Source organism: Micropterus salmoides, unplaced genomic scaffold, assembly GCF_014851395.1.
Source record: "Micropterus salmoides isolate LMB-PRFRI ecotype aquatic unplaced genomic scaffold, ASM1485139v1 Ms_hic_scaffold_18, whole genome shotgun sequence".
NCBI lineage: Eukaryota > Metazoa > Chordata > Actinopteri > Centrarchiformes > Centrarchidae > Micropterus > Micropterus salmoides.
The window spans coordinates 19,655,524-19,664,694 of NW_024040928.1; positions in this window are offsets into that span (position 1 = coordinate 19,655,524).

Here is a 9,171-nt window from a genome sequence, read left to right on the forward strand (position 1 = left end):
CGTTCCCGTGAAACTGTTGCGATTGTGCTCGCCTGACACACACGCCCACCCACTGCCGAAGTTGAAACTTTTTGTACCTGACGTGCAGCACAAATCATTGGAACAGAGACTGATCCTCGCTGTTTGTGAGTTTCCAGAATCTTTACTAAATAGGACATCAACAGGAGGGACTTCGCATGGCAGAGCATCCCCACAAAACTAGATGTAGGCCCATCAGGTAAAGTTATGCAGCCTATTTAGTTAAATAGGCTACAGCTGTGTAGCCCACAGAAGCCATTGCCATGGTTACTCTCAATAGAGCGCCTGCTGTTTTCTCGCGGAGCGCTGTCTTTTTCTCCCACATCCAACGTAGTCTGCCGAAGCCTCCCTCCGCTGCTTGTTTGGGTGGGTGATTTGCGGGCTGATGCGTTAACGCGATAACGCGTTATTATATACACTGCTCAAAAAAATAAAGGGAACACTTAAACAACACAATGTAACTCTAAGTCACACTCCTGTGAAATCAAACTGTCCACTTAAGAAGCAACACTGACAATCAATTTCACATGCTGTTGTGCAAATGGAATAGACAACAGGTGGAAATTATAGGCAATTAGCAAGACACCCTTAATAAAGGAGTGGTTCTGCAGGTGGTGACCACAGACCACTTCTCAGTTCCTATGCTTCCTGGCTGATGTTTTGGTCACTTTTGAATGCTGGCGGTGCTTTCACTCTAGTGGTAGCATGAGACGGAGTCTACCAACCCACACAAGTGGCTCAGGTAGTCAGGATGACACATCAATGCGAGCTGTGGCAAGAAGGCTTGCTGTGTCTGTCAGCGTAGTGTCCAGAGCATGGAGGTGCAACCAGGAGACAGACCAGTACATCAGGAGACGTGGAGGAGGCCGTAGGAGGGCAACAACCCAGCAGCAGGACCACTACCTCCACCTTTGTGCAAGGAGGAGCAGGAGGAGCACTGCCAGAGCCTTGCAAAATGACCTGTGTCTGCTCAAACAGTCAGAAACAGACTCCATGAGGGTGATATGAGGGCCCGACGTCCACAGGTGGGGGTTGTGCTTACAGCCCAACACCGTTCAGGACGTTTGGCATGTGCCAGAGAACACCAAGATTGGCAAATTCGCCACTGGCGCCCTGTACTCTTCACAGGTGAAAGCAGGTTCACACTGAGCACATGTGACAGACGTGACAGAGTCTGGAGACACCGTGGAGAACGTTCTGCTGCCTGCAACATCCTCCAGCATGACCGGTTTGGCGGTGGGTCAGTAATGGTGTGGGGTGGCATTTCTTTGGGGGGCCGCACAGCCCTCCATGTGCTCGCCAGAGGTAGCCTGACTGCCATTAGGTACCGAGATGAGATCCTCAGACCCCTTGTGAGACCATATGCTGGTGCGGTTGGCCCTGGGTTCCTCCTAATGCAACACAATGCTAGACCTCATGTGGCTGGAGTGTGTCAGCAGTTCCTGCAAGAGGAAGGCACTGATGCTATGGACCGGCCTGCCCGTTCCCCAGACCTGAATCCAATTGAGCACATCTGGGACATCATGTCTTGCTCCATCCACCAACGCCACGTTGCACCACAGACTGTCCAGGAGTTGGCCACCTCATCAGGAGCATGCCCAGGCGTTGTAGGGAGGTCATACAGGTACGTGGAGGCCACACACACTACTGAGCCTCATTTTGACTTGTTTTAAGGACATTACATCAAAGTAATGAATCGTAGTGTGGTTTTCCACTTTGATTTTGAGTGTGAATCCAGACCTCCATGGGTTGATAAATTTGATTTCCATTGATAATTTTTGTGTGATTTTGTTGTCAGCACATTCAACTATGTAAAGAAAGGAGTATTTAATGAGATTATTTCATTCATTCAGATCTAGGATGTGTTATTTTAGTGTTCCCTTCATTTTTTTGAGCAGTGTATTTAGTAATATTTAATATATTTAATTACATTTTTTAAAATATTTTTCTTCAGTATGGAGTTTAATTCAAAAGATGTTAGAAGTGTTTGGCTTCCATACTAAATATAGGAACAAATAGGTGGTGCGGAGAAATGTATAAAAAATAGACTGGTTTCAAAAACAGCACTAGCATTGGTTTGAGTTTTTTCCTAATAGTTTAAAAATCATACTGAAACTTTGTTTTAACCTCCATGTTTTTCTTTGGAGAATGCAGCTAAATGACGGCCTGTTTTCTTCAAGCCTTGAGGCCAACATCGTGTTTTGTCCCTCACAACCTTCTCCCTGCAAACTTTCATCGTAACACACACACACAAACATACATGAGTAATGTATACACACACATAACCAGCAGATGGGCTCATGCTATGACAGCCACCTTTACAGTGTCCTTGGCTCCCTCCTCATATTCCCCCTCCCCCTCATGTAATTCTGCCCACTGCTGTAACTCTTTCCTCTTGATTCAAATCAATTTCAGGGCGCTTCACTTGCAAGACACGCGACAAGGTTTACCATGCAGAAGCAGTGGAAGTTTTCTATCTCTCTCCCTGCCCTGTCCATTTCGTGCTCCCTGCTTCCGACTCTCCCTTCCATTATACACTTCTCTTACATGAAGCTTGGGCAATCGACCCCAGTGATAATCCAGTCTTTCATATTGGCAGATTAATATTGACTCAGAGCCCCGGAGCTGATGCTTGGCCCATCCTCCAGGTGCTGGAGCATGCGGAGTATGAGAGATGGAGTTTAATATACATTCTGATAGTGCCTCTCACCCCAGAAGAGCTGCATGAGAAACACTGTTAAGAGTGAGGAAGTGATTGTGGTTTGCTAGATTTTCAGCTACACTGTGTGCGCATGCAGCCACGCATGCAGCCACGCATGCAGCCACGCATGCAGCCACGCATGCAGCCACGCATGCAGCCACGCATGCCTTAAAATAAGACATAATCCCTGCCATACATGTATACTGATAAGCATGCATGTGCACACAGCTGGACATACTAATGTTTTAAACCCCTAGGCGGTATTGAGGCCTGAAAAAAATACATACTGTGAATGACTAATAAAGGATATGCCACAAGGTTTATTTAAATATTCTTCATTTATTTGCTCAGTCGACCAAAATCTGTGCAGGCTTGTGTCTACTTTCCAGTGGAGTAACCATGATAAACACACACTGAGACAGTTTCATGGAGATTAATGAAGATTTGATGAGGGCAAATCAATGACGTTCATTAAATAGAAATCAGCGAGAGACGTGAAATCGAATCCTCCCCAACATGAGATAAAAATAACAAGTGAATATGAAATAAATGAAGAGTAAATGGAGTTCATGGCAGGCTGACATTTGAATCCATAGCCATAGATTTATTGAAAAACTCACTAATGTAAATGTGCTGATAAGAAAATGAAACAATGTCGTGTCAAGAATAGCTGTTGGTGAAAAAAGGTTATACTCATGACAAAGGCTTTAAAATCTTCAACATGACTCACAAGTAGACTCCTTTTTCAAACAGACCAGAAATAACTTACAAATAGAACTGTTAGCTAAGCCCTGCCCACCTTAGTTACAATTGCAACACCTGTCAAGCCTGTTCATTCTAGATTGTCTGGCTGCAGATTTGCCACACAGAATTCATCAATCATTCGATTCCTCCTATAAACTGTATACAAAGGTGGACGACGCGTTTTCACTTCCTCCCGTCGTACAAAAAGGAAGCCCCTGGATACAGGCGCTGCCATCTTGCGCTGGTGACATCATTTGGAGCCGGAGTCTGCACAGTAGTAAGACATTTGTAACGTAATCTGTCCAAAGATGTATGTACCAGCCATGACAGGAATTTCAACTATGATTTGTGTTCATGTCATTCATACGCAGGAGGAATGAGGTGTGTTCAAGACAGCAAATCGAGGGCGTAGAAATTAGTAGCGACATGTCCCCACCAATATCCACCGACTACAGAATGGTCCCTAGCATCCAAAAATAAGAATATGACCACTGTTGTCCGTCAGTGTCTAGTTAGTGTATTTGGTACACAAACAGTTAACAGCTCTCGTTCTCTACTGAGTCCAATGTGTTTTTAAGCTTTTAAAGATTGTCTTCCTCCCATATGCCTCAAAGTGTTTTCGTCCGCTGCCTACCTTTTTCAGAGCCTTAGTGATTTTATTTCTACAAAGCAACTTTTGTCAAATCTAGTGAGTTATTCGTACAATCAGGGGGAAAGTGAGAAATATACAAACGTCTATTATATGCATGCTACTCAGAGTAATCTCAGCCAGCGGCTCTCCTTCTCCTCTCGCACCGTGCGCACGCAGGCAGGAATGACAATAACTTACAATGGTTATGAGGATGCTGTCTGTCTGTTTCTCTGAAACTTTGTGACAACACAGGAGGAGAACAGACAAAACAGGAATAGAACATGCATACAACACAGGAGGAGAACAAGGTGGCATCATAGATAAGCAGCAGACTTTGTAGTGATGCGATCGGGGACATCAATGTCATTTCATCGTGCAAACTCAAATGCCAGGTCCCAACATTCAAGTGCACTTAGATAGTGAAACATTGCAGCTATGTCTCCTAGTTGTTTCATATCAATGTATCGCTTTAAAGTCATCCTGTTGATCAATATGTCCCGTGCCACCTGATGTATGGACTTCCCATTTTTGTACTTCTCCCACTACTCTGTCCAAATCCACAAAAGGAGTTGAATCCTGTCTTTGTTCCACTTAGAGAAGCATGACATGATGCTTTCAGGTCTAAAATGCATAATGTCACATCATTTCGGTGATGCATAAGAATGTAATGTAAAATAACAATAGAATATCTGGTTCAACTTCCCCCAGAACCTTTGGCTCAAATTACCCCATCCCTGCCATTTTAACAAAATCGTGCCATCCAGCAGTATAGCCTCGTATTGTAACTTCGTAAAGCACTAACACATGCATAAGATTTTTTCAAACCTGTCTGTAATTGTTCAGACACAAGAATCACGACTCCTTGATCATAAAAAAATCACTTTGAACGGCAACATTTTTTTTTTTAATCTTAAATGTGCTTATCACTTATTCCATGGGCCTTTCTCCATCACAGGGTGAGTAAAATAGATGACTCTTCAAAAGTGTGTGGTCACATGTCCAATTTTGTCTATGGCTGCCGAGAAACAAGGGGTGGCTCAACTTCCCCACAGGCTCAAATCACCCTGCTCTCCCCTAACAAATTCATTATTCTTTTAATAAAAAAATTGTTTTTATTTCTTTAGAAATGTTACTCTGTTTATTATAAAAGCATTAATGCTTTTAGAAAATGATTGATCTGTTTAAGTAAATCAAAATTGCATTTTTTTACTTATCTCAAAAAAACTGCCCCACTGCAGGCCAAGTGGCTTGCCCCTAAAATTTCGAAATTGTAGGCCTGGTACTAGCTAATGAAATGCTCCTCCTTGGCCATGGAAGTATCTAGTACTGTAGGTAGTAAGCTAATTAGCCAGGTATGCTAACAGCATAGGCAGCATGCGTGAAAGGATAAAGGGTTGTATTACAGCAATATTATCACAAACCACAACCAGATTTTAGTGTTAACAACATCCTGGCCATTACATCTCTGCCACTCAGAAAAAAATAAGGGTCTGGCAGTGATGTGTGACTAATTTTTGCACTCATTTTACTACTGAACATACAGTTGTTGAAGTTCAAGTTTGAGCTGTTAGTAGCTTATTCAGTGTGTGGGCAATTTTACACTGGATAATGCACTAGATGGGAGCAGTCATGTTGACATTATGATTGTACACGGCTGCATGGGGACATTTCTGTCCAAGACTTCAATTTATTATTTGAAATTGTGACACAGATCTGCAGCGATGATTCATAACTGAAAGAAAAATAGCTTTCTGTTTTGACAGGAGAGATGCGATCAGGAAGGGTAGACAACGAAAACAAAATGTTTGGCCATGTTTGAGAAATGGCTGACAACAGAGGACCAGTCAAGTTGACAGCCAAAGTGTTCTCATCCTCCCTGACTTTTCGTCTCCGTGCTGATGCACAGTTTGACTTTTAGCACAAGTTTGAGTACTGCTGAGTGTCATGAAATTATAAGCTTGGGTCTATACAGTTCCATCTGTGTTTGGAGTAGTTTTTAAGTATCATGCATTTCTGTTTATGCCATTTATCATTTTAACTGAGCAATGAGCCATGAGAGTCTGTTTTACTGCAGCTTACGAACAGCTGAGGTGGAATTAGATATCACATAAAGTGAAAAAAACCTTTGAGCAGCAACTAAATAACACGCTAGAAAATACTTCAGCTCTTGTGTTGTTTGTCAAAATGAACAGTTGTAGCCATCAGAGGTGTGTATTTATAAGCAATTTTACATCTTTGAATTTGACTCATCCAATAAAAACAGATTAATAGAGGCATTTTGCAGAAATGAACTATTTCCAAAAACTAAACCTCAACCAAGTTAAAAGGCCTAAATCCTAATTGTCAGTTGCATCTTTACACCCTGAAAGGTTAAAACCTTCTGTCTCTGCAACATGGACTATAGCTCTTACTTTTATTTCTGACCGAAGACCTAATCCATAGGCCATTTCTTTGGAATGTGCCAATGAAATTTGAACTTTGCATGGCACTGCACCAATCAGGGATCGTTGTTGTTCAGGCATTGACAGAGAACGTACTTAGTGTAATGATCCATTGGCTGTGTGTGTCTAATGAAGAAATAGATTATATGTGGATGCTTGCCCACTTTATTGGCTTGTTAATGAGCATATTTGTTTGTATGTATGTGGGAGTCTGCATGGTAGTGTGTTTATATGTGTGTGTGTGTTGAATATATGGCAGAGGAGCATGCAGTATAGTCAGCCTGAAGAGGATGGGTTAATGAGCCAATCATAGTCCATCAGGGAAGCTATCAAGTGCTCAGACGAGTCCACTGGTCATTCACTCTGTCTGGTTCTTTTACTCTTTCTCCAAACTCAAGCCATACCTCACTTCTCTTTCTCTCTCTTTCTCTCTCCTTTCCTCCATCTTCCCCCCTCCCCACAGATTAGCGTTAACGAGGATATTAGCCATGGCAGTAAACACAGTCCCTTTTTCCGATCCATTTGGCAGGGAAGAGGTGAAGGGAGGACAGGTCTAACTTTTAGGTCTCTTTTCTAGCCCCCTTGGCTGCTAAGGCAAGCATAACCACAGAGTAATACAGTGTGTGTGTTTGGGTGTGGGTAAAGGGGTGGCAAGCTGGAAAACACAAGGCAGAAGAGACAGTGCCACTAGGAGGGGTCGGATCACACTGGCACCAGTTCACATTAGCAGTCATGTAATTTCAGACAGGAATTCTGACTGCAGGAAAGTAAAAACCTTTTATCAAAGCCACCACTCACCAGACCAAAATACTCAGGATGCTTGCCTGTGAGGCAACCCATTCCTTGGCCATTTGGCATTCTTTCAGTGCACCCTAACTACGGCTGCAATATTTTGTACTCTGAATCGTGAACTTCATCCCAATTTTTGTTTATTTATAAGGTTTGCTTTCTCCAGGGGAGGAATCGACCATTTTCATTTGTAGAGATCTATACATTTCCCCTGTGAGTGCCCTGTGAGAGGTTTAACGAGTACCTCTGGTTCACCTTTGTACTCCCCAAAAAACACGCACATGCTCTTACTCACACAAATGGGATGTGGTGAGTTAGTGCGGTGCAAACCCTCTGGGGAGGTTGCTTTGATAGAGGGGTTTATGTCCCTCCCAAAGGTCCTGAAGCAGTGCTCACAAAACAGCCACAAATCAATACTGCACACATCTGTCAGGATGTGATTAAATTCTCCCATTCCCTTGAGATCACCCACCCCATACACACAGATATATGAATGTACACATGTTTGCACACTAAGAAATGCACTTTTTGCACATGGAAGAGGGCAGATGAGAAAACAGAAACATGAGAGGGCCTGAGAAAAGGTTAGCATAATATGTTTACCCCAAGGTGCAACTTCTGTATGTGTGACCTCAAAAGCACAACTTCCCATCGAAACAGAAATGTGTAGGGTATTTTACCTTGTCATGACCCTGGTGTAAGGCTTCAAGTGACATTTTGACGTTGCCTTCAGGGTGCAATTTGACTACAATTTTAAGGCTATGATGGCACCAAGAGACAAAGATTGACCTAAATAGACGGATGTGTGCATTGCTCTTTCTGGACACAATGGGCTGCCAGCTGAGGAACCTAAGGACATGGAGTAAAGAAATTCATCAAAAAGCAATCATCAGTGCTTGGTGGTGACTGATCTAGCGTGGCATCCATTCATTATGTAAATCACACAACCTAGCTTTCTTTATCATCAAAGACCCTCATTCTGAAAAATTAGCCACTCTCCATCTGTGGAAAAACAACAGAACACTAAAACTGGACTGTTGCTATGGAAACTATGTGGGAGAAACCATTTTAGGGAGAGCGGGCGGCAGGGCGTGTGTGTGTGTGTGTGTGTGTGTGTGTGTGTGTGTGTATCAGGCAGGTGCATGAGGAAAGCAGTGTTAGCAATCAACAGGTGTACTGGCAACAGCAATATCTGGGCCCCAAATGGAATGGTAAATTAGATTTACGACGCCGTGACATCGGACAGTGGATTAGTTTGGAAATACGATGCCGTCTGTGTCAACCAAGATTGAGTATTAAAGTGAAGGTGCTCTACTTATTGTCACTGCTGCAGATGGACCTCATTATTAGGAGATTAGTCCACGGCTGCACAAAAAAATAATCCGATTCAATGATGTCTATCAACATTGCAGAGCTGCAAGGAAGGCATCAGCTTACGCTGCCATTTAAAGCAAATGTGGAATTCCTATTGAGGTGGGATAAAAAAGCTAAAATAATACAGCAGGGTATGTATATTGCAGTATATGAACAATACCCCCACCCCAAACCTCAGCATCACGCTTACTTTTAGCCAGCTAACATGGACATGATAAAAGATTCAAAGGAGAGAGAGAGACTACCTTCAAGGGCACATAAACCCTGAACGATCATCATTTACATTCATGAATCAATAATCCTTGTCGGATGGAAGGGGGAGATAAAGGGATGTCTCATCTTTGGGGTTATTTCTGTGTTGAGGGACCTAATTTTCATTACTTGGGATGAAACGCACCGAAGCACAGGAAACCTCCATTTACCCAAGCATCGGTCTTCTCCGATGGCGCCCTACCTTTTCATTTTGGAATTTA